The sequence below is a fragment of the Colobus angolensis genome, unplaced genomic scaffold (assembly GCF_000951035.1).
Source record: "Colobus angolensis palliatus isolate OR3802 unplaced genomic scaffold, Cang.pa_1.0 Scaffold99, whole genome shotgun sequence".
Taxonomy (NCBI): Eukaryota; Metazoa; Chordata; class Mammalia; order Primates; family Cercopithecidae; genus Colobus; species Colobus angolensis.
The window spans coordinates 2,184,608-2,208,833 of record NW_012123931.1 but is presented as its reverse complement, the minus strand read 5'-3'; the positions used below and the strand labels follow the sequence as shown (position 1 = coordinate 2,208,833).

The 24,226-nt window shown below is 55.3% G+C and overlaps 1 protein-coding gene across 4 annotated transcripts in view; it reads left to right on the top strand.

Annotated features, from left to right (window-relative positions):
• LINGO1 (leucine rich repeat and Ig domain containing 1) overlaps positions 1-24,226 on the top strand; it is a 212,439-nt gene that overhangs the window by 1,743 nt on the left and 186,470 nt on the right. For all 4 annotated transcript variants that reach the window (XM_011932836.1, XM_011932837.1, XM_011932844.1 and 1 more), the window contains one exon: positions 22,904-23,018. The gene's annotated coding sequence lies outside the window, so the exon portion shown is untranslated. Of the gene's footprint in view, positions 1-22,903; positions 23,019-24,226 lie in introns of those variants that run through there.

The following is a 24,226-nucleotide window of genomic DNA, read 5'->3' as shown; positions in this document are numbered from 1 at the left end:
CGCGCTCGGCACCCCAGGCCGTGACCGTGCTCCCACGCGCCGCGCCGCTTCGCCTCACCCTCACCTGCAGCTGCAGCCTCGGCGACTTGCAGCAACTTTGTGGAACCCCTGGGGCGCGGCGGGCCGGGAGGGGTGGGGACGGAGGCGCTTTCAGGGTGCAACTCCGGCCTTTCCAGAGAAGAGAACGCGAGGGGAGCGGGGCGGGGGAGCGGGCCGGGCCGCCTGGCGGGCGGAGGGGTGCGTCCCCACCTCCCCAGCCGCGCAGCCGCCTGCTCTCTGGGACACCCACCCAGCCCGGCGGCGCCGCGCTGGAGCCGCTTGGGGCGCCGTCAGATGACCCCACCAGGGTCAGGCGGGACCGCTCGGCGACAGCTCCCAGGCCCAGGGCCCCGGAGGTTGTCTTTGCAGGCAGGCGGAAGACACCGAGGTTAAGTTGGGGGAGTGTGGAGACGTGCCCGGGCGTGTATGTGTGTGTCCCCGCGCCTTCTGCTCCTCGGGACCAAGGCTGGAAGAAGGGAACTCGCCGCAAGGCGCGCCCCACCAGACCTGGACCCTCAGGAGCTCCCAAAAGGCCAGGGATGGGAGGGGGCGTCTCCAGGTCTGCCGGCCTCGTGCCCCATCCCTGCTTGGAGCCATGCCCCCGCGTGCCTCACTCTGCATTAAGGTTGTGGCTGTGCTTTGTACCCTCTCCCCTTGTGAGTCTCCTCCCACACTCTGGACCTGTGCTGGCTGCCTGAGGGAACCTCCCCACACCCCTAACTGCCAACCCAGTCGGTCCGTGGAAGATGGGATGGAAAGCTGTGGTCCAAGATGGTGCCCCTCTGGAGTGAGAAGCCCAAGGAAGGGTCTGGGGTCAGGACTCCTGCAGGCTCCTCATCCTCCTTGTTTCCAGGGCACGTTTTTCCTCCTCCAGGAAGCCTTCTCTGGTTGCTCCTGAGTCCCATCTTGGACTTCCCTGGGGTTGTAACTGCCGGGATCCCAAGCAGCCCCCATCCATATGCCTTATTTCCTGCCACTCACCATGTGAACCTGCGTGGTTAGAAGTCTTGATCTCAGCCTGGATGCTGCGTGGAGGGGTGTGGTGACTGGACCAGTCAGTATCTACCTGGGTCTCTGGAGTATGGTAATGTCTATGGTAATATCAGCTTTCAGGCTTAAACCTTACTTCCACCTCCATTATCCTTCTGGAATCTCTCAGCTACTTTGTGAGAATGCAGGACTGCTGGGCAAGGTTCTTATCCATTTCACAGAGGAGGATTTTGTGGCAGAGATGGAGGTAGTCTTCTAAGTCTCAGGACAGCCCTTTTCCACTTATGGTCAGCCCTTATCCACTGACCATGGTCTTTGGTGAGGCATGGAGGGCACCCAGGCCTTCTTTATTGACCTGGCAGCCAGGCTCCTGCTGCATGTGACATGTTTACCTGGCTGGCGGCAGTTCACAGCCAGAGGCAGTTGAGCAAAAGCTCCTGACCTGTGGGACCTTTTGAACCTAGCCTGGTTAAATATGTGCTTCCTGGATTTGGGGCCAGACGCTGTCTGAGCTTCAGCTCCTGTCATCCTCTGCACAGCTCTGGGAGTTCACTGCCATCCTGGGGATCCGAATCACTCCCCACCCAGCCTGGCATTCTATGCTGGGTCCTGGCATTGTCCTCCTGTTTCAGCCCCAGAAGCCTTCCTACCCTCTCCATCCTAGAGCCCCTTTGTGGGCCAAAGTTGCCCCGTGGAGATCTAAATGTGCACTGGGGGAATTGGAGGGGATTCTGGTGGCTATTGTGGCCACTTCCTCCCCAGGTGGCCCACCTGAAGAACAGGAAGTCAGAGCTGTCAGCCCCAGACAGGCTTCTGTGACTTGCCTCAGTCCTGCTGGCAGCCTGGAGTCATCCCCAGGGCCTTCAGGGTAAGAGCTGTTGCCTGGGAGTTACCACTGGGGGTGGGGCTCAGCCTGCTGGATCCTGGCAGTGACCTCCTCAGCCCCTGCTGGCTTCTCCCTCCCGGGAAGACTCTGCCTCTCCCCACTCCTCCCTTGCTGGGTCTGGCTAATAATGACCTTTCTTTGCCATTGTTTTTTTCTTCTCTCTTTCTCTGTCAGCTCCTCTTCTTCTTCCCCTGTGGCTCCCTAAGCTCCAGACTTTTGCCTCCCGAGTGTTGACCAAAGCTCTGGTTGACATCCAGATGGCTGGAGCATGGCAAGACGCCTAGCTTTGTTCCACCCCTATCATCCGTGCCTGCTTGAACCCCTGCCCCGATTCTTCTGGTATCTCCACACCCCAACCAACTCCAGCTAAATGAACCCTTCATTTGGGGTCCCAAGCCATGGTGAGGGGGAGACCAGGGGCAGTTCTTTGGTCCCTGGTCTGTTCTACCAGGGGTGAAAATTCCAGCCAGGGGCTCCCAGCCCCTACTGGCTGCCCCCTTTAGGAAAACAGCCACTTCCCCACCCCAACCTCCTGACTGGGAGGGAGCAGTGCCCAGTGTGACCCCCTTAATTTCCCTCCCCAGGCAAGACCTGACCCTGCCATATTTGGGTTTTAAATTGTAAAAGTCTTCTAACAAATCCAGTGATAAGAATTTATTGAGTGGGCTGGGCCTTGGGGTGACTCAAGGTGGGGAAGACTGTCCCTGACCTCTCAGGCATACCTTTGTAGTGCTGAGAGCCACCCTGACCAGTCTCAGAGTTTCTTCCGTGGGCTTCTGGGGCCCACATCCCTGTTGCCAAGAACCACACCTTGCTCTTACTCTCCATGGCCTGGAATCCTACCCTTGAGCCTCACTTCACCTTTGGAGGCATCTTCTGGCTTGAGACCTGGACTGAGTGCTGGGGAAACCAGTGAGGAGCCTGGGCCCCTCCCCAGATGGGCTCTCAAAGGGGAAACCGATTTGAACCCATACCTCTGAGTATGAGTGAAGCCAGCTGAGTGACTGAGAGGCTCAGTGGGGGAGTGGCAAGGGGCTGTTTCAGAAGGAGGGGACTGGCGGGGCCTTGACCTGCTGAGATTTTCAGGCACTTTGTTGATGCTTAGTAAATATTTGTTGACTAAATGAGTGAATGGCTAATGTGAACGTGAGTGGGGGCTTTCTAGGAAGATGGCACAGCACTGGCAAAGGCATGGAGGTAGGAAGCGCTGGGCAAGGGTAGAACGTGTTTGCAGTGGAGTAGTTCTCCTGGGAGCATGGAGAAGGTTGGCACCAGACAGAAGAGCATCCTCCGTACCCAGCTGAGGAGTGTGGGCTGATTCTGAATTCAGGGTTTGCAGGGTTGAAGTTCTGGAGGGACACAATTAGATTTGCAATATAAACCACTTCTCTGGTGGTCGTGGGTGGGGTTGTCCGGGAGCTGGGAAGACCTGGGTGGGGAGATCTAGGTTGTCAGAGTTGGGCGAGGGCTCAGGATTCACCAGTCCCACCACCTGGGCATGCAGAGGTGGCAAGTGTCTTGAAGTTATAGATGCAGCCTCCAGTACTGGGCCTGCCACTGTGTGCACTTCAGTAAGCCCCTGAGGCCCACGGGTCTGCCTCAGTTTCTGCATCTGTAAAGTGGACACGTTTGTTTGTCTCCATGGATAACTGGTGTGAGTTTGAGTGGGAGTTTGTAACCTCGGAGGAGGGCTACAAAGGAAAAGGTAGAGGGCTGTTCGGCATTGCTATTTGATAGAGGAAGAGCTTGAGACCTAGAGCGGGGCAGTGACCAGCACAAGGTCACTAAGCAAGTTGGGAGCGGGCACTGCAGTCTCGGGTTTTTCTGGCTGTGCCTGTGCTTGCTGGGCAGGGGTGGGTGGGGCGGCCGGGGCCTCGGGGCCTCTGCAGAGGACGTCCTTAGGCAGTTGTTTCAGCACTCCAGCTGTCAGAGAGCATATGGGGCCGTATGGCCACATCAGGGGAGGTGCCAGCCACTGGAGGAGGGATAGCAGCTGCCACCACGGCCGTCTGGATCTATGTGGGCACTGCCAGCCACCAGGGTCAGGGCGAGAGGGGCCAAAATGGAACTTCGGTGTCCAGGATGGTTTGGACATGGAGGCTGGGCCTTGACAGGTGGCCCAGTTCCAGCACCCGTCCGCCAGGGCAGCCAGATAGGCAGCTCCATGCCCAGGACTGATCCAGTTAGCTCAAGGCCAGCTGTGCCAGCCACCCTCCTCACGTGACCCTCCCAGCTCTGATGGCCTTACCATGGGGTGGCACCGTGCCTCTGATGTTAGTGTCACTGGCCTCAGTGGAGTGTGTGTGTATGTGACATGTCCCCACACCCTGAGCGCTGATTCTGAAGCTCTGAGACCTTGGCGTGTGGACTGGCTCCTCAAATCAGCCTGGTGGATCCAGAGGGCCTGGGCTTGGATGCCAGATGAAAGTGGGTTTGAATCTTGGCTCAGCTGCTTCAAGCTGGGTGAGCTTGGACAAGTCACTTTACTTTACTGAGCCTCACTTTCTTCATGGGTGTCATGTGGGGATGATGTCTACCATAGCCCACTTGGAAGTAATGCATGTAAAGCAGCCACTGCCAACGGCATTGTAGGATCTCAGTAAATATTAGCTGATGTTTTGCCCTCTGCAGGAAAAGGAAGTGAGTCAGGTTGGAGTTTCAATGTTCAGGTAGAAGTAAAGAGGAGCCCTACTATTATTATTTTCCAAGGTAAAATCTGCTTTGTAGTTTTGTGTTTTTATACTCCTTCTTTTGTTTAGTCCTCATGGTGGTTCTAATAAAGTAGGCAGACAGCGTTGTTCCATTTCACAGATGAGAAAACTGAGGCCACGGTGGGAAGTGAGTCTCCAGAAGCCACATAGTGAGTTAGGCTTGACCCAGTCTCTGGACTCCTGGTCCAGTGTTCTTGCTCCACAGTGAGGCTTCCCAAACTTCTGGGGTGGAGGCTGGGGGAGGAGTGGCTTTGTCTTCTGTCTAGACCAGCTTGAGGGTTCTAGAGACTCCCTTCTTGGCTCTGTTTCCATTATAGGTGCAAGGACAGGCTGTCATGGTGACTGTTAGCCAGTCTCAGCTGGGGCTGGAATGAGGGATGCTCAATGAGGCAGCATCTGCTGTATTTCTCCTTCTGCCCCAGCACAGGGAGGGGCTGAGATTAGGGGGCTTCCTAGGGGGAGGCAGGAGAGCCCAGGGACGAGTGAGGGGTAGCCCTTCACCTCCCAGGCAACCCTGGCCATGCCAAGGCCTGAGCCTTCTGGGGCAGGGTGGGGAGGGTGCTGGGCCTTGGTCCTTTCTGGTGTGTAACCTTGGACAGATCACTGTCCCTCTTTGAGCTTCGGCTTTCCCCTTTGGACACTGGACAGAATGATCTCCCTGCCTGCCTTACAAGGCTATTTTTGAGGCTCTAATATGTATTTTTCTACATGACAGGGCATTATAAAAACATGCTATTTCACGGTTGTAATTCCAGGACTCACCTGTCCTACAATTTGATGATCTATGATCATTCAATGAATCACTATTTGGGCATCTCCTCTGGGCCTGGCTGTGCTGGGTGCTATGGGGACAGAGATGAGTAAGACCAGCTTCTGCCCTCTTGGAGCATGCAACCTGGTGGAAACCATAGACAGCCCTTCCCAAGCCCAGGCTGGCTGTCACGCTCTTACCCAGCACCCTTCCAGTACTCTCTGTTACCTCCAGGCTGGTGTCCCGACTCCTCGGCACCTTGTACAACCTTATGTCCCAGCCCAGCCCTCTCCCTCAAGCACCTCTCTGTGTCCCCAGGCTCCAGCCAATTAGGCGTGCTGTCGCTTTCCTCCTCCATGGTCCTTCCACCTGAGAGTTCTCCCCCATCTCTGTCCATGGAGATCCCACCCACTTTTTAAGGCCCAGCCCAAATGCCACATTAAAAAACAAAAAACAAAGCAAAAAAACCCTTCTATTGGTCAGCACTCCTGGAAGCAGCCCATCCTTCCCCAGAACTCTGAGAGCAGTGTATCAGCTTTACATTTAGGAAACATTTATGATTTGCTGTGTACCCACTGTGTGCAAGGCCTGGGTGGCAGTTTGTTTCTTTTGACTTGGGAGCACCTTGGTGGCAGGGACTGGGCTTATCCATCTTGGGTTCCTTGGGCATGCCTGGGGGCCAACTAGGCTGATCAGGGGCCTGCAGTGCCTCCCTTGGGGCCTCTGTGGCCACTGCCACTTCCTCCCTGGGTGGTCCCTTGGGCCTGGGGATGTGGGCAGGGCCCAAAACATCTGTTTGAGAAGCTCCTGAGTTATGGGCTGCTTTGCTGCTGAGACACTCACCGTAGATACAGCCCTCCCTGTCCCTGATGGCTGTGCCAGGCTGGGGCGGGGCCACCCAGTCACTGGCCATACATAACTCTCCCCGATGAATTGCACGGCACTCAGCAATTAGCTATTGATCATTTGGGGTACTGACAACTCTCCATTATCGATCCACGGAGGCAAGCCTGGCCAGTGTTGGCGAGGGTCAGCTGGGCCTGGCTGGGAGACTGCAATCATGGCCATTTATTTCTGACCAGGAAACTCGATAAACAGGAGCCAGAGAAAGAGACGCAAGCCCCCCTGTCTCCAACCCACACTACCAGGGTAGGGTTAGGGGGCTGGGGAGGAGGGGGAGTTGGAACAGCTGGGGAGCTTTGTGCACCTCCTCCACCCTCTGTTCTCCACCTTCCTTATTTTGCTTCCAGTCTCTTCGGGCCCTGGGCCTCAGCTTTCCCATCTGTTAAGTGGAGATTTCAGTCTCTGTCCAGTGACACTTTGCCTTTGAATGAGATGCCTGGGCAGTTACTGACTTGTCGTCATTTCTGCTCCACAGGCAGGGACATTCTGAGGCTCCGGGAGGGTGGTGGCCACATGAGGATGGAATCAGTATCAGGACCCCCAGCCCCTGGCTGCTCTGCAGAGGACATGGGGACCCTGGTGGGTGGGGGAGGTGTGGTCACAAGACAGCAGTCACCTCAGTAAAGGGCAGCATCTGGCTTCTGAATGTGTTAAGGCTTTTAAATGTGCAGCTAGGGCTCAGTGGAATTTGTGAAAAGCGATTTCTAGGGAAACAACATAAAGGAGATGGTGGGGGGAGGTTTAACCTACTTCAGAGACCCAGTTGCCTTTCAGGCTTACCAGGAGCACCAGGCATTGTGTGTGGGGCTTCTGCCTGGCTCACGTGACTGTGCTATTTTTTTTTTGTTGTTGTTGTTGGGAACACTTTCAGACATACGAAAAAGTAGAGAGAATAGTAGAGGGAACTCCCGTATACCCCTCATCTAGATTTAACAATTGTTGACATTTTCCCACATTTTGCTTTATCTATTTTTTCCAGAGTGCTTTAAATTATAGACATCAAGCCTTTTTACCCCTAAATATTTCAGCATCCATCTCTAAAAAATAAGATAAAATATTTCTGCCTGATCTTAAGTGGTCTCAATTTTTTTTTCATTTTATCCTTGGGAGATAAAGAATCTGACGGATGAGCAGACTGAGGCCTCTGAAGTGACTTGGCCTGTCCAAGGTCACACAGCAGAGGAGGGGAGGGTCCTCTGCAAAGGCCCTGAGGCCTCGGCCACCCCACTCACCCCTGTCCAGCAAGCCACTGGCACAGCCAGGAAAACCCCAGGCTGGAGTGCCTGCTCCCAACTTGCTTAGGTGGGATCTAGGAGGCAGGCTGACGGTGTATCCCGGGGTTGGGCAGACACAGGAGAGGCGGGGGAGGGGAGAGGTGATCTGGAGCTGGACCCCTCTGAACAGGTTCCTCTGGCTCAGGCTAGAGATTCCACCTGGAAACAGGAAGTGACCCTCTTTTAGGTTAATTATCTCTCTTTCTTTTGTTTGCTGTGAGGATTAATCAGGAACTGCAGCGTCAGGAAAATCTAAAACAACTTCTTGTTTACTGTTTAATTTAGGAGAATGTTATCAGGCTCCGGCCATGCAGGGCCAGGGGAGCCTCTATTGGCACAAGCAGCTGGGCTGCACCCACCGGCCTCCCTGGGGGAGCAACTGGGAAGGTGGTGGGAAGGCTGGCCTGGCAGGAGGAGTTGGGATCGGGTCTGGACAACTGTGGGAATTGGGGGTGTGTGTTGGGGGCTTGGGGCTGTGCCTGAGATCTGGGCTAGACCAAAGACTGTGTAACCTCGGAGCAGAAATGGGAAGTGAAACTCGGGGAGGTGAGCTTCTGGGGTATGTGTGGACATTGGGGGGGGGGGCTTCGGGCTGCCTGAGGCCATACCGAGGAGCTCTCCTCTGCCCTCCAGCCTCCTGCCCGAGCCTGGACTCCTCCCTGGGAGGCTGCAGCAGGATGAGTGCCCCCTGCCAGCCCAGGGTAGCTACAGGTCTCCCTGGGCTTCCCTGCCTCCTTGGAGTTAGGGTGATCCCTCCCCCAGCACTCTCCAATGCTTGAGACTTCCTGAGGGGTCCCAGAGGTCACAGGTATGGATCACAGAATGCTGGAACTAGAAGGCGTGCTTAGAGATGATCTCATTCCTCCTTTAGGTTCCAGATAGGAAACTGAGGCACAGGGAGTGGCCAGTTCTGTTTCGGGTCTCACGGTGAAGCACTGCAGAGCCTTGGCAATAAGTCAGGCATCTGGCTTCCCAGTACCAGGATCCTCTGCTTCCAAGCCACATGGGCTTGTTGTTCAGGACCCACTAGTGCTCCCCTGGGTACAGAGCCGGGAGGCTGGATCAGCTGTGAAAGGGCTGCCAGTCATCCCAGGGGGTGGGCCTAGGGTCTGCCCCCCTCTCTCTACCTCTCCTTCTCCTCCCTAGATTCCTGTGTGTTTGTGTGCACGTGTGTGAGTGTGTGCATGTGTGTGTGAGCCTAATTACCCACGTGTGTGCATGTGTTTGTGTGTGTGTGCATGTGTATGCGTGTGTGTGTGTGTGTGTGTTTGTGTGTGTGCCTAGTTACTTGCCCGAGAGGCGAAGAGCTTTGCAGGTTGGGGAGGAGGCCTCAGTGGAGTGTCCTGAGGCTCAGCCATCTGGGACTGAGACTGGTCTCCTGTCCCCTTCCCTGCCCCCACAGCAAGGAGGAGCGCCCCGATTAGTGCCAGGCTTACTGTTGGGCTTATTCTTGAGGTCAGTGGGGGAGGAGGGTGGGAGAGGCCCCTGGGAGAAAGGCAGCCAGAGCAGGAGTGAAAGGCAGAGACATCAGAATACCTCTTGATCCCGGCTCTCCAGCCCTGCAGCAGCACCAGACCCACAGCAAGCCTATGTGTTCTCTGCAGTTGGGGAAGGAGAGGAAACGACCTCACGTCGGACGAGTGACTCAGTGGGAGCTGTGAGAGAGAGGCACACCGTCACCTCTCCTGGGCAACTGTTTCTTCCCTGGTAAAACGAGGCAGGGGCTGGGTCTCTTCTGCTCTGAGAGCGAGGTGGGGAGGACGAGTCATGGCTGGCTGTAGGTTGGTTCTTCACCCCCCTGCCGGGCAGGATGTAGACTGGAAGGGTCAAAGGAGATAGCACAGGTCCTTGGTGTTCCCTCAGCACACCAGGCCTTCCCTCTGCTCTCCCAGTGCTGTGGGGGTGGGGGGAGGGCACCATACTTACAGTCCAGGAATCCAGTCGGGCCAGGGCATAGCCTCTGTGTGTTCCCACAGCGACTATGCTAGATCCCGAAGGGACCTGGAACAACGTTACCCTCATTTGTGTGTACAGCTGTTCTGCAAGGTGGGCATTATCGACTCCATTTTACAAATGAGGAAACTGAGGCTCAGGGTGGTCACTTGCCTGGTTAGAGGTGGGGGTGAGATTTGAGTTCAGGACTGCCTGGCTTCCCTGGACCCTGATGCCTTTGAGGCCTGGTTTCTGCTCCCAGCCTCATCGCTGCCTGCTGCTCTCTGGGTCTTGGTGCTTGCCTTTGTCCAGTGGGGCTGGGAGGATGGCTGAGGGCTGACTTGCAGGCCTCAGGCTGGAGGGGATGCGTGCTTTTTGTCCCTCTGGGAGGCTGAACCTCCATTCACCTCCTCCACCTGGCCTGGCAGATTCTAAGGGCTCTGGCTGAGGCTTACCAGCATTCTTGGAGGAATCCTTCCTAAGCCAAGCAAAATGGGATGATCCTGGCCCTGTGCTCAGGGATTGGGCCTCCATGCATGTACAAAGCTCATTAGAGCTTCCAGTGCCTTTTGCTCCCAGCCGGCACATGTCTTCCAAGTGAGCATTTGTTGGGTGACTGCATGTGCAGTGGGAGCTTGAGTGCGCATATATGGGCCATCCGAGACCTAGGGAGTCACACCTGAGGATTGAGCGTGAAATAGGGCAGGGGAGAGTTCACTGAACACCTGTTAAGTGTTGGGCACAGTGCCAGATGCTTTACCTGTATTACCTCATTTAATCCTAACAACAACCCCATGAGATGTGCACTATTACTATCCCTATTTAACAGATGAGGAAACTGAGGCTCAGAGAGATTGAGGGACTTGGTGGAGATCACGCAGCTAATGAATGGAGGACCTGGCATTTGAACATAGGAGCATTGCTTCTACAGGAGGCTGTGTCTGTGTGCCAGACAGAGGGGAGTCTGTGCTGCAGCTGGGACGAAGGCGGTGTGGTTTCAGGAAGAGGTGTCTGCTCTGTATTTGGAGGGTGGAGGTCAAGGGTCCAGCAAAAGTCCAGGTGAAGGAGGGATTCAGCAGCAGAGGCCTGGGTGGCAGGCCAGCATTCAGGTCTAGGGCTGTGTGATCTTGGCTCAGCTTCCCTGCTCTGGGTCCATATCCGGAAACCTGCCTCACCTCCCTCTCAAGGCCTTTGCCCTGATACAGGAGTGCATCCTTATGTTCCTATATCTGGGCAAAGGCCTTGCGGCGAGACTGAGTGTGGCTGCTCAGAAGACAGTCGGGGCAGTGTGCCACATTGGGGAGCATCTGCGGATGAGGCTGGAGAGGGGCCCAGGCTGTGCAGGCCTCCAGTGCCAGCCTGCAGTGGTGGATGTTCTCTGGATTTTGAGCAGGGGAGAATTGTGTCCAGGTCTGAGGTTTACAAGGATGGATCTCTGGTGGCTGGGGCGGTGGGCGGTGGGGAAGGGGTGAGCGAGCAGCGGGCAGCTGGGGGCTTCTCTCCTTCCCTGAGCCTGCATGGGTAAGGCTCATCTCCTTATCTTCAATTCTTTCCCTCCCATTCCCTGCCTTCTAGAATGTGGAGCTGGGTGGGAAGCAGGGGAGGTCCCTGGCCTCTTCCAGGCCCCTCCCTCAGAGACTGTAAATATTTTGTCTTTACCATCTCTGCTGCTGGAAATTGCTGCTTTTAACGCCTTTTTTTCTTTTGCTTGATACAAACGAACGCTGGAAAAATTCCGTGCCGGGCGCTCACTCTGTTGCTTCTGCTCGTGCCCAGAGTCCCCTCCAAAAACTCTAATTGCTTTTAAGCTGCAATAGTTGGCAAAAGCAATTTTCTTTACATTATGGAGGAAAGGGGAAAATCCACCAGATTTTCTTCTTCCTTTTTTCCCCCTGTTTGGACTCTAACCTTTCGTTTTGAGTTCTCTGCATTGCTGCTGTGATCCTGGGAGAGAAATGGAGTAGAAGAGATGTGGGCAGGAAGTCAGGAACACCCATGAACAGGGAATTTTGCCTCTTTGGGCCTCAGTTTCCCCATTTACAAAGTGATTATATTTCCATTCATTCATTCACTAGAGGTTCCCTGAGCACATCCTTTTGAAGCAACTCGAGGGCCAGGACTGGCTGCTGCACCCGGGACAGAGCCTGGCACATAGTGGGTGCTCCATTGAGGCTGGCCAGCTGGATAAACAGCTCCACTGGCAGCCAGGCACTTTGCCAAGCACCAGGAATGCACAAGATGGATCCAAAGCAGCCCCTGCCCAGGAGAGTTCACTGATTAGGGGGGCACCACCACACAAACATAATCACTACATTAATGAGTTGCACTACAGGTGGCTCCTGGGTATGAGGAGCACAGAGCAGGGCATGCTGGGGGACTCAGGGAAAGCTGCAGGAAAGAGAAGCATTTGAAGGAGGGGTAGGAGATGGGGTGAACTGGGCCAAGGAGGAGAGAATTCCAGACAGGAAACAGTATGCGAAGGCAGGGAAGGGTGACCTCTGAGAAGCTGGGTGTGGCTGGAGGCGAGGCTGCCCAGATGGGCCTGAGCTCCTGGGGAGAGCTTTGCATGGCAGGTGGGGAGTTTGGACTTGATCTCAAGGTAACGGGGAGCCCTGGAAGGGTTCCAAGCAGGAGACTCAGGCAGGGAAGATCCCTCTGGCTCCACAGTGTGGATGATGGGGGAGGAGAGATGCTGGCTGGGAGGCTGGTCACCCCGAGCCTCGGGGGAGATGGGAGGATGGTGGTGTGAGTTTGAGACAAGCCTGGAGACCCAGATTCTGGCGCTCACCTCCTCTGCCTGTGCTGTGGGGAGAGGTCTTCCCTGGACCGGGGGTCGGGATCCCCTAGGGTATCTTGGGAAGCAGGTGTCCAGTTCATAGGCCTCTGCCACTGTGGTCGGGTTTGCTTCATTCTGTTCCTCAAGTGTACAGCCCTTTACAGTTTATAAAGCCCACTCACCTCTGACCCCTAGGTAGATCTGAAAACGGTCTCCTGGGGTGGGCAGAGCAGGATGCCCATCCCCTGTGGACAGATGTAGGTCAAGCTCACCCCAGGGCCCTGAAGGCAGGTGGAGCTGGGGTGGGGATTTGAACCCAGACTACTGCCTGCCCCACTTCTGCCGAGTACCCCTTTATCCCCGACCCTCTCCTCGCCTCTCCTCCTGAGCCCTGTGCTTCTTCCCTGTTTGCAGAGCATGTGGGGCTTTTCAAAAGCATTAATGATAGAAAATAAATTGGAATCGGAGAGGAATCATCGCTGGGCATTCTCGGAGGGCCGCCTCTGCCCTCGCGTCTCTCAGCCATATTGAAGCCGGCAGCCAGACCAGAATATGAATGAGTCTGGGGCCAGCATTGCTCTTAATCTGCCGGGAAGCCCAACATGGTCAGACGGCACTCACCAGCAGCAACACTGTTTGCAATGAGGCCTCGGTGGCCGCTGGGCATCACCAACCAGGACTGATTTCTCCGGGATGGACTCACAGTCCATGGCTGCCAAGGAAAGGTGGAGGGAACCTCAAGCTTAGGTCCCCATTCCCGCCAAAGCCCTCTGCCGGGATCACAGCTCTGAGGTCAGCCCCGGGTGGGGTCAGGCATCCCTGCCTGAGGAGAGAGGTACATGGAAGACCATTAGTGGCACTGGGTGTCTGTGTGATCCTGATCTGGGTATTCAAGGCCTCCTGTGTGCTCTTGACCCTCTTGTCCTGTCTCCTTCAACAAACCTTCCTTGATCACTGCCCAGCTCACACTTTTTTCCATTTATAAGCTTCTTGTGGCCCTTGGGGCATACAGGGACCTGGCAGGAAATGCGTGGAGCTGGCTGGGTGTGATGCAATATGAGGTGGTAGAGACTGTGGCAACACAGAGGCACTGGGACCACCGGTTTGGAAGCCCTGCCATGGGCACTTCCACACGGTTTTGCTAAGTAGACAGTATCCTTGCTCCACAGCCACGGCCCTCATCTGCCAACTAGCAGAGAGCCCCCTAGGGCAGGCCCCGGTCTCTGCCCTGCGGCTTGTCCTTCCATGGCAGGCCCAGCTAGTCATGGGCTGGGCACCTGGGCAGGCCTCCCACAAAGCATCAGAGACTCTGAGGACCTGGGGAATCACTCAGAGTAACCCTCCTGCTTAGAGATGGGGAAGCCGAGGCCCAGAGATGGAGGGTGGGTGGAAGGTCTCTGTTCTGCTCTCTTCAGATGTTGCACCTCTGCCCTTATCAATCTTCCCAGCAGGAATAGGAGGGCAGTTTTTGTACCTCTGTTTTAGAGAGGAGGAAACTGAGGCTCAGGTGGCTGGATCCAGGGAACACTGCAGGCCTGCATTTGAATTAGTCTGTTGGAACCCCAGTGCCGGCCATCTCTTTCTGGCAGGATTAGGGGGTGCTGAGGCATGCACAGAGTCCAAGGGGGACAAGGTGCATTTGTGCCCAGAGTAAGCCCAGACAAGGGTGGGGGGCCTGGGATCCTGGCTCCAATACACCACCAACTCCCTGTGTGACCCAGGCCAGGCTGAGGAAGGCCCTTGGAGAAGTCAGGGGCAGTTGGGGGGCCCACTGAGGCCATGTGGCCTGGACTTGGCTGCCAGCCCTGCTCAGCCCTCCCATCCAGTCCCTGGCCTCCCTTGGCCCCAGGCTCATAATGAACCCTTTCACTCCTGTCGTCTCTATGGTCACTATAACGTGAGAGGTGGTAGCTGCAGTACCCAGGAGGGACCTGGGACTCTGCAGGCTCACTTAGCAGTGTGGGACAGCCCAGGCAGCCATTAGTCTGCTGCAGCTGGGAAGCAGGAGGACAAGAGAAGGGGGCCTCAGGCCGCTGCTGGGTGGGTGGACTGCACAGACCCCTCAGCCCTCCAGCCTGGAGCCAGGCCCAGGCCAGCCGCACCCCTGCACATCCTTGCACAGACTCAGATAGACTCACGTGAACCACCTTGTCTAGCCCCGGGGGTAAAATGGAGAAACTGAGACTGAGAGTCTGAGAATGAGACTCAGGGTGGTTGCTCACTCACTCTGACCTCTGCCCATCCAGCCTGTGCTCTTGACCTTCCTGATGGGGAGCTCACCCCTTACCCAGACAGCTTGCCTGCCTTGGACAGCTCTCTTCCCTCTCCGGCCCTCTACTGCTAGTGACTCACACAGGGATCCTGGCTTGGGGCCCGGGGCCACAGGACTTGCCCTAGTCCCTGCCCCCAGCACCCCCTCCTGATGTGTGGCACATATCGTGCCCCGAGTCTGCGTTCCTATGGGGGTGAGCCTTGCCCTGTTCCTGCCTGGTGCTTCTGGATCTTTGGGCTGGGGCCCCGGAGGAATCTGATGAAAGCCATGGCACTGTGTTAGAGACGGGGACCCAGCCTCTCCCGCATGCATATTGTCATAGCCAGTTTTGTGCAGTTTTGGGGCTCACAGACCTCTGTAGTCCTCCCTTCCTGGGAACCCTGGTTGGGAACTCCTGCTTTACTCATTCCCCAGGTGACATGATTCATCCACCTGTTGTGCTACCTAGGATGAGATGCTAGGTGTCCCAGCACCCAGGCCACACCCTTTCTGCTCTATCCTGCTGCCTTAAGAAGGTCCCACTGTGTGTGGCTTAGGGGCTGAGAGCTGTGTGTATTAGGCTGTTCTTGCGTTGCTATAAAGAAATTCCTGAGACTGGGTAATTTATAAGGAAAAGAGGTTTAATTGGCTCATGGATCTGCAGGCTGTACTGGAAGCATGGTGGCAACATCTGCTCAGCTTCTGGGGAGGCCTCAGGAGCTTTTACTCATGGCAGAAGGCGAAGCGGGAACAGGCACTTCACAGGGTGAGAGTAGGAGTGAGAGAGATGGGGGAGTGCCACACACTTTCAAACGGGCAGACCTCAGATCTATTGAGAACTCACTATCACGAGGACAGCACCAAGTCATGAGGGATACACCCCCATGACCCAGCCACGTCCCACTAGGCCCCACCTCCAACACTGGGGATTACCTTTCACCATGAGATTTGGAGGGGACGTCCAAACTATATCACTGTGAGAACCCATTCATTCATTCTATAAACATTTTTTTTTCAGATTTTTTGTTTGTTTGTTTTGTTTGGAGATGGGGTCTCGCTCTGTCGCCCGGGCCAGAGTGCAGTGGTGTGTTCTTAGCTCACTGCAGCTTCAGACTCCTGGGTTCAAGCGATCCTGCCACCTCAGCCTCCTGAGTAGCTGGGACTAGAGGTGTGTGCCACCACTCCTGGCTCAGTCTATAAAATTTGCGCCTGATGCCTCCTCTGTGCTAGGCCTAGGCTGGGTTCTAGGGTACAGAGAAGAACAAGACCCATCCCCTACCCCTGGGGAAGCCAGACCTGTCAACAGTCACAGCTTAGGGGATGAGGGTGGGACAGAGGTGAGCACAGGGTGGGTGTACCAGAGGGGCCTCACCCCAGCCCTGTAGGGAGAAGCTTGTTGGAGGACAGTGGGAACTGGTCAGGGAGGGCAGGCATCCCCCGGGGGAACAGAAGGTGCAAAGGTTTGCAGGCTCAGTTCTGTTGAGGAAGACAGGAGGCCCAATCTGATTGGAGGATAGTATTGGGAGGCACCGGGGTCAGGTGTGAAGCTGAAGGCCACTTGGGGATGGGTCTCAGGGGGCCTGATGGGCCCAGTAAGGAGTGTGGGCAGGGAGCAGTGGGGAGCCATAGAAGGGTGTGCAGCAGGCAGCCATGTGGTTGGATCTGCATTTTGGAGTGCTCCCCTGGCAGCTGCAGATGGAACATGGGTGAGTGTGGAGGTGGGAACAGGAGACCACCAGGAAGCTGTTTTAGTTGCGGCTCAGACCCAGGTAGAGAGTATCATTCACCACTCATCAGGAGGAGTTTGCTGGTCCCCGTAGCCCCTGCCTCCTGGAGGCAGGTGGAACACGAGCTGTGCAAACAAACGTTCAAGGGAAGGGGGCCTTCTGGAACTGGAGAGGGCCTTGTGCTCCTTCTGGGCAGTTTTCTCTGAATTTTTGATTGACTCGTAAGTGGGAGGGGTATTTCCAGAACGGCCTGATCTGTGCAGTTTGCCACCTGCTCCTGGCCCCTCTGCAGGCCTGCTGGCTGCCTATACCTCCTAACATACACACAAACACACACGCACACCTTGAGGAACACCCAGGGGCACAGGACACACCACACACACACTATGCACACTTATACATGGGTCTGCTGTGTTCTCTCCCTCCAAACACACACATGCTTTCCCTTTGCTGTCATCTCCGACAGTGACAACACACATACACACAGACTGATTCTAGATTACAGACATGCCTCTATACCACTTGGAGCCCACACACCCTCCACAGTTCACCTCCGCAGACCCACATGCGCCCTCTGTCTGTGAGCACCACATACCTGCATGCCCCAGCCCCCTCCACGTGCCCCATGGGCTCATCTCCCCACTCTGTACATAGAGGGAGAAACACACCCCAGCTTCTCCCTCTTTCTCTCCCTCCCTGCAGCGCTGGAGCCTTGAAGCCCACCCTATCCTGGAGTTTTCTGCAAAGGCCCTGTCTATGTTCTCTTTACCCCAAGGGCTCTCCTCAGCCCCAGTTCTGGATTCCCCAGGGCTGTGATCGTCTCAGGGTTTTCTGAACACCTAGAGAAACCCCTGACCCTCGCCTGGGACTGTGTGGGTCTATTAGGTGTGGGTCCACAGCCTAATACACACCCTCCTCAGCACGGAGCTGTGCTGAGGAGCCACAGGCCCTGGCTGCCAGTGTACCTTGAGCAACCTTCTGCCCCTTTGGACCTTGGCCTGGGGGAGCATAGGCATGGGTTCCACAGTCTCCAGCTGAGGTTCTCAAACTGGTCCTAGAGCCCTAGCATTTCCAGAAGGGGCATCAGGGATACTAGGGTGGGGCTGGGGCTGGATGGGGCTGAGTGGATGGGTGTTGGTCCCCTCCTACTTCAACCAGCCCTGCTTAGATCTGCATTTCCTATTGGGGTCTGAGAAGGATTAAAAAAACCCATTAACTCTTTATTGATTTTGTTTGTCTGATTACAATAGAAGACCCAACAATACATTTGTGGAAAACAGAGGCCATGAAAGCCCCCTTGTCCTACCGCTTGGAGGTGATGGCTGTAAATCCTGGCGTATTGTCCTCCAGCCTTTTGGGGCATATAGCAACAAATCGTTAATTACAGAAATGGGCTTATGCTGAAATAGCATTTTACAGCTTGATTTTTTCTGTATTGTTATACATAGACTGCCTCATTCTGTCAGATGGCTGCAGCGTGTTTCATAGCATGGACATGCTATATTTTATTTGAACTTTCGCTTATTGATAAACTTTTAGGCCATTTCGAATTTCTTTTTCAGTCTTACCAGCAATGTTTCCATGAGCATCCTTGAGCATGTATATGTGAGTGCTTGTGCGATTATTTTAGGGGACAGGCTCCTGGAAGTGGAATTACTAGGTTGTGGATTGTGTGGGTTAAAATGTTAACCAATATTGCCAAATTACTCTTCCAAATGTTGGGCCAACTCCCCCTCCCTCCAATGGTCTGGGAGTGCTCATTTTCCCATATCCTTGCCAGCAATGCTTGTTATCAATCATTTAAATTTTTCCCAATCTGATAGGCAAGAAATGGTAGCATGTCGCTTTCATTTGCATTTCCCTGATTGCTAGTGAGATAGAACATCTTTTCATGCATTTATTGGCCAATTTATTTCCTCCTCTGCAGATTTCTAATTCACTGCCAATTTTTCTCTTGTCTTTTTTCTTATTGATTTGTAGGGGCTCTTTGCATATTAGTGATATTTTCTTCCATTGTCTCATTTGCCTTTTAACTTTGTTTATGTGTCTTTTGCCGTACGGATGTTTTACACATTTATGTACAGTGGTCGGATTTGTTGAAATTTCACTTTATGGCTTCTGGATTTAATGTCTGGCATAGAAATGCTTCCCCCACTGCATCAGATTTCATTTCAAATAAGAATTTTATTGCTGAAAAATCTTTGCAAAGCCCTGGTTTGTAGGCTCCTTCCCAGCTGTGTATCTGTTCCTCTCAGCAGCTGCAGGCCTGGCTCTTGGGGAGGGGAGGGTGGCCCTATCCATCCATCCATCTTCAGCTCTCTACTCTCCCTTTGTCCGGCTGGCTTTGGGGGTCACTGCTGCTCTGTCTCTCTCAGAGCCTCTGTCTCTCGTATGCTCTGCCCCCACTCCTCTGTCTCTGCTGTTTTCCCTTCCCCAGCTGGTTTCCTATCAGGCAGCAGTAACTAGGGACGTGAGGTGGCAGTGGTGGCAGCCCTTAGTGGGTTGGGGACAGGATGGCAGCTGTCATGGAATGTGCCCCCCTTGCCCTCCACCTGCCAGCCTAGCCCCAAGTCATGTGGGCTGGCAGGGGAAGCCCTGGCCTGGTTCTCTCTCTGGAAGAGACTCTTCCTGCCAGAGCCCAAGGGAGGGCCCTGAGCCAATCCTAATCCCTCCTCCATCAGGAAGACTTCCAAGACAGCTTCTTCTCCCTTCCCACAGCTGTGGACCTGGCCCTCCCGTCTTTCCTTGCTAGTCTTTCCCCCTCCTGCGTTCTCAGTGCTGAGCTCCCCGGAGTCCAGCTGGCCACCTCTTAGGGCCTTGGTTTCCACCTGTGTAACATAGGTCCTGGGCGGCTGTCGCAGCCACTGGGAGACATGGCACACACAGAACTGGTGGGTCTTCCAAGCCAAACTCTGAAAGGTATTCCCTCTTACTCTCTCAATACAGCCCCATCCTCCTACCAAAAAAAAAAAAAAAAACCAGCAAAAATCACAGGAGAGAGCTTGCATGCTGCTGACAAAGAGATAGGGACTTGTGTTCCTTCCGTCAGGATGGTGGCCAACGGGGCCACCCCAGATGCAGTGTCATGCCTGGCTCATGGGAGGTGCCCAGGAAAGAAAGAGAGAAAGGGCAAGGACCTAATGAACAATGGGGGAGCTGCTGAGGCTGGGGAGGAGGAGGGAAGTCTGGGGCCCACATTCTTTGAGTTACTTCTGGCTAGCAAGGCACTTTCCTCATAGTCCCTCATTCCTGGGGCCTGGGGTGCTAATGAGAAACGCCTCCCCCTTTACCTCCTGGAGGTGTGGGACCCAGGTGGACTGTAGGGGGGCCTTGGGCTAGGGGAGCAGCTGGGAGAAAAGTTGGGGAAACTCAGAGGTCTCTTAGAAGCATGGCTCAGAAGTGCATAAACTAAAACTCTGAGGGACCCTTCCCTGGGTTCCTGCAGTCCCTGGCCTTCTGGCCTGGCACCCACCCTCTGATCATGATGACTTGTCTCCTCTGAGCAGGAGCAGTGTCCTTTATGTCTCTCTTTTCCAGTGACCAAGCACATGGTAGGTACTTAACAAAAGTAGAATGAATAATGAGGGAATAGCTAAGGGTATTGATCAGAGAGCTCAGGTCTGGGCAAGAGGAGACCTGGGCTCTGGGGTTGGCTTTTTGGTTGACTTTCTGTGTGACCCTGACCCTGGTTGGACCTCAGTCTGTCTCCCCGTCTGTACAGTGGGCATGGGCCTCTCAAGCTCTGTGATTGTGCTCCATGTTGTCCAGAGTAGGCACAGGCCTACGTGACATACACACGCAGCACACATGCCAGGGCCCTGCTTTCTGATCAGTGTTTGCTGAGTGTGTGCTGGGTGCCAGCCCTGCTCAGTGCTGAACCCTTTGTCAGAGTCCTTGGATAGCTGTTTCTGTGGAGGTCTCACATTCTCCAGGGCATTTGTTCATTCTGCTGAACACATAGGCTACACAGGCTGAGAGCTCCCTGGGCTCCACTAGGGTGGCAAGGAGCCAAGAGGGTGGGTAGGAGGCCCCCAACCTTGGCTGCAGCCCCCTCCACCCTCCTTGGCTGTGAGGCCTGCAGCTGGGGTTTCATGTCTTTCTTGGGACCTGGCACACCAGCAGACCTCGTGTCCAGGAGAGTGCCCGGCTCCCACTGCATCTCCTCCCCTGCCCCAAATCATTGTCATGCTCTGCCTGTGGTCCCATTTCCATAGCAACTCCTTGTGATGCCACAGAGGAGAGTGGGAGCTTTAGGAAGGTTTGGAAGGTTTGGGGGGAAGGGAGCGGGAGGCCCATTCATTGTCTTGGAGCGTGGCAGCTGGGGGCCCGGAATGGCACTGTGGGGATGGCTTACCCTGCCAGCTCAGGTGGAGCTGGGCTCAGGGCCGCCAGCCAGTCTGGAGGCCTTCCAGGGACAGGGCTGCCCGGGTTGGCCTGGGCCTGGTTGGCTCATGCCAGTCTATCGGGATCCAGCTCGGGAGGCCGCTGACAGCGCCCCTGTCTGGCTAGACCTGGCTTGGGGTACACGGGCCTGAGGAGCTGCCCAGGCTCTGCTACCCCTCTGTCCCAGGCTGGCACTGCTATGTTCTGTCCTGTCCTCCAGGATCAACAACCAGTGGGAGGTGCATGCAGGGCTGGCTGGCAACAGGGGCCTAGTTTGGGGCTGGTGAACCGTGGGGCTGGGCAGGCCTCTCTTCCCTGGTCCGGGCTGCTTCATGGCTCTGTTGTCAGGATTGGAAAGCCAAAGTGGGCCCTGGAGCCTGCTCAGCACCCATTTCTCTGCCTCCTTGGGGAAGTCTGCAGCCCATAATATAGGAAGACCCTAGCCTCAAATCATCTCCTACATCTTCACCTACCACGCGGCTAGAAATTCCAGCATTTGCATCTTAGATTTGATAGAATGTTAATTCTGGGAGGGACCCTGAGGGCTTTTCCATCTTCTGCCCACATTATAGCCGTCATCTTGGAGCCCCGTCTGCCCATCCTTCCATCAATCCCATTCGGAAGGCCTTGTAAATGACCCTGGGGACCTAGGCCAGTGCTGGACGGCACCCAACAGGGAATGGAGCAGAAAGGAGGGGCTGGCCTGGCCCTCCAGGGAAGGTGAAGCTGCTTGCCCTCTCAAGGGCTGCCGGGAGCCAGGTGCTGGGTTCGATGCCAGCTTCCTGAGCTTCCCTTTCACCATCACGGTTGAAGCCACCCCTGGGCACCACCTGCACTCGTGTTTTCTTAATCCTTGTCTTCGTGTTGACTTATGTTTGAAGGTGGATTACCATGATGCTCCCCAAGCACACATCCAGGAAATCACACCTGTGATATGCCTGTCATTTTTTTTTTTCCCCAATACACAGAAGGAGAAACACATAACTATGAAAATGAAAACATTTGTCTGCACACCATGAAGTCCCCTTGTGCACTCCCAGAAGCATGTGTCTCCTACTTTGGGAAACACAGATCTGATTGAAACCTCTCTGCAGCAGCTCAGAAAGAGATTTGGGACTTGGTCTGAGAGGTTGAGGAAACTGAGGTACAGAGGAAGCAGCTTTGCCCAGGGCCACCTGGCCAGGTGGAGGGAGAGCTAAGAGTTAACCCACCTCCTTGGACTTTGAGCTGAGGTTATGTCCTGCACTATAGAGGCCTCAGAGCCTTGCCAAAGAGCCAGAACTTCCTAGCACCCTCCCCTACACACAGAGGAGGGAGGGTCTGGTCTAGAGGAACCCTTGGAGAATACATGATGAAGAAATAAAGCAGGGTGGCTGGGCATGATGGCTCTGCCTATAATCCCAGCACTGCGGGAGGTCGAGGCGGAAGGACTGCTTGAGGCCAGGAGTTTGAGACCAGCTTGGGCAACATAGTTTACAAAAAATTTAAAAATTAGCTGGGCGTGGTGATACACACACCTGTAGTCCCAGCTCCTTGGTAGGCTGAGGTGGGAGGATCGCTTGACCCCAGGAGTTTGGGCTACAGTGTACTATGATGGCACCACTGCACTCCAGCCTGGGTGGCAGAGCAAGACGCTGCCTCTTAAAAAAAAAAAAAAAAAAAAGCAGGAGAGGCTGGGGAATGGGAGGGTGAGTAGGTGGGGGTTGGGAAGTTGAGGCTCAGACCCAGGGAGAGGCACCCCGGTGCTGCTGCCCATCATCCCCTCTCAGGGGTCAGACCGCGGCCTGCCTCCTGTGGCCTAGTTGGGGAGGAAGGCAGGCAGTGGCATTGGCTGGACACCTACTGTGAGCCAGGCCATGTGTCCCTTCTCTCTCTCTATCTTCCCAGGAGTCCTGGCAGGAGAGATGGTATCTCCCTTTTATGGATAAGAGAAGTGGCTTTCCCAGGGCCACAGAGCCGGTTGGTGGGAGAGGCATAGTCAGACTCCAGCCTGCCTGGGGCCACAAACCCTGCCCTTCCCAGAGCCCTGCCTGCCCCCAGCTAGTGTCATGAGTGTGTATGTGTGTGCATGTGTGTAAGCATGAGTTTGCCAGTGAATGAGAGTGCATGTTTGAGTGTGTGCAAGTGTGTGTGTGTCAGAGAGTGTGTGTGGGAGATGTATGAGTTTTTAATGGCTCAGCCAGGCGGGATCAGACCCCATTTGCAGGCATGGCCCCCACTGCACCCTGACCACCTGCTGCCCTGCTCTAGCTGACAGCCACCTCTTCTTTCTCCGCACAGCCTCTGGCACCCACAGGTCCTGAGGCTCCAGTGCCCAGAGGCAGAGAGGGCAACTGAGTCCAGCCCAGGCTGAGCCCCGCCCAACTGTGCTCCCCAGACACCCACCCAACCGGAGGTAAGATGCCACTCTGGGCAGCGGGGCATGGAGGGTGTGGGGTCTGTAGGGGAGGCTGTCGTGGGGCCCTCTTTCTGGGGTTTCCCCATCTCTCCCTCCCCACATGCAGCCATGCTCAGGAGGTTGCTGTGGCGGTGCCACTTGCTGCCAGCCCTTGCTGTAGCAGGGCTCCGACAGGCAGCTTGGAAGCCTGGGGCGTTCTTCCCAGCAAGTGGGTTTCACGGACAGTGCCAGCTAATGGGTTCCCACGTGGCATGGGAGGTCTCTGAGGGCAGGCTGCAGGGCTCTGTCCTTGGTCCTGTCACATTGTTGACCAAATGTGTGCCTGACTTCAGGTCGGGAGGGAGCCAGAAGATGTGGACTGAGACAATCAGAGTCCAAGGAACTGTCAAGAGGCGGACGTTGGCTCTAATGTGTGGAGTTTAACAGGGCTCCACACCAGAGACAGCGTGTGGGTCCAGACACCTTCAGGGCAGGATGAGGCTTAGACCCCAGGTGTGTTTGTGTGACAAGCACTGGCAGCCAGGTGACCTTGGTTCTCTGTGAACAGAGCAGATGGGTTCTGGAACTGTATCTCGAGGAGCAGGATCCCCAGAATGTGGGAGGTGACAGGTCCTTTCACTTCATGGTCCATGTGAGGGGATGTGGAGGAATGACAGCGTGTCCCAGAGAAGTGGGAGATAGGTAAGGAGGGGGCCTGGGTTGCTGCCTGGCTTGACCCCTGACTTGCTCATGACCTTGGACAAGTCACCTCTACCCCATATCTGGGCCAGTCCCCTGTTCTTGACAGGCCTCTGTCACCCATGAGAGGGCTGCAGAGGGACTTTGCTAAACAGAGGGAACAGTAGGGTGGGCTTGGGGCAGCAGGCTGGCCTGGCGTATTGTCCTTATTTTTCAGAGGAAGAAGCCTGGCGGCAGGCCTGGACTCCCTTCTCCTGAGGGATCGGGTGACTGTTGTGTGTGGCTGAGGCTCAGCCAGCCCTGTCCTCACACTGGGAAGCTGGTGGGAGCAGAGGCCTGGATTTCCTTCCCAGGCACTAGGCCTTGCTTGGAAGCCCAGTTAGCACCATCAAAATATTTCTGCTTTGGGAAGCCAAGGCGGGCAGATCACAAGGTCAGGAGACTGAGACCATCCTGGCTCATATGGTGAAACCTCATCTATACTAAAAAAAAAAAAACAAAAAATTAGCGGGGCATGGTGGCGGGCA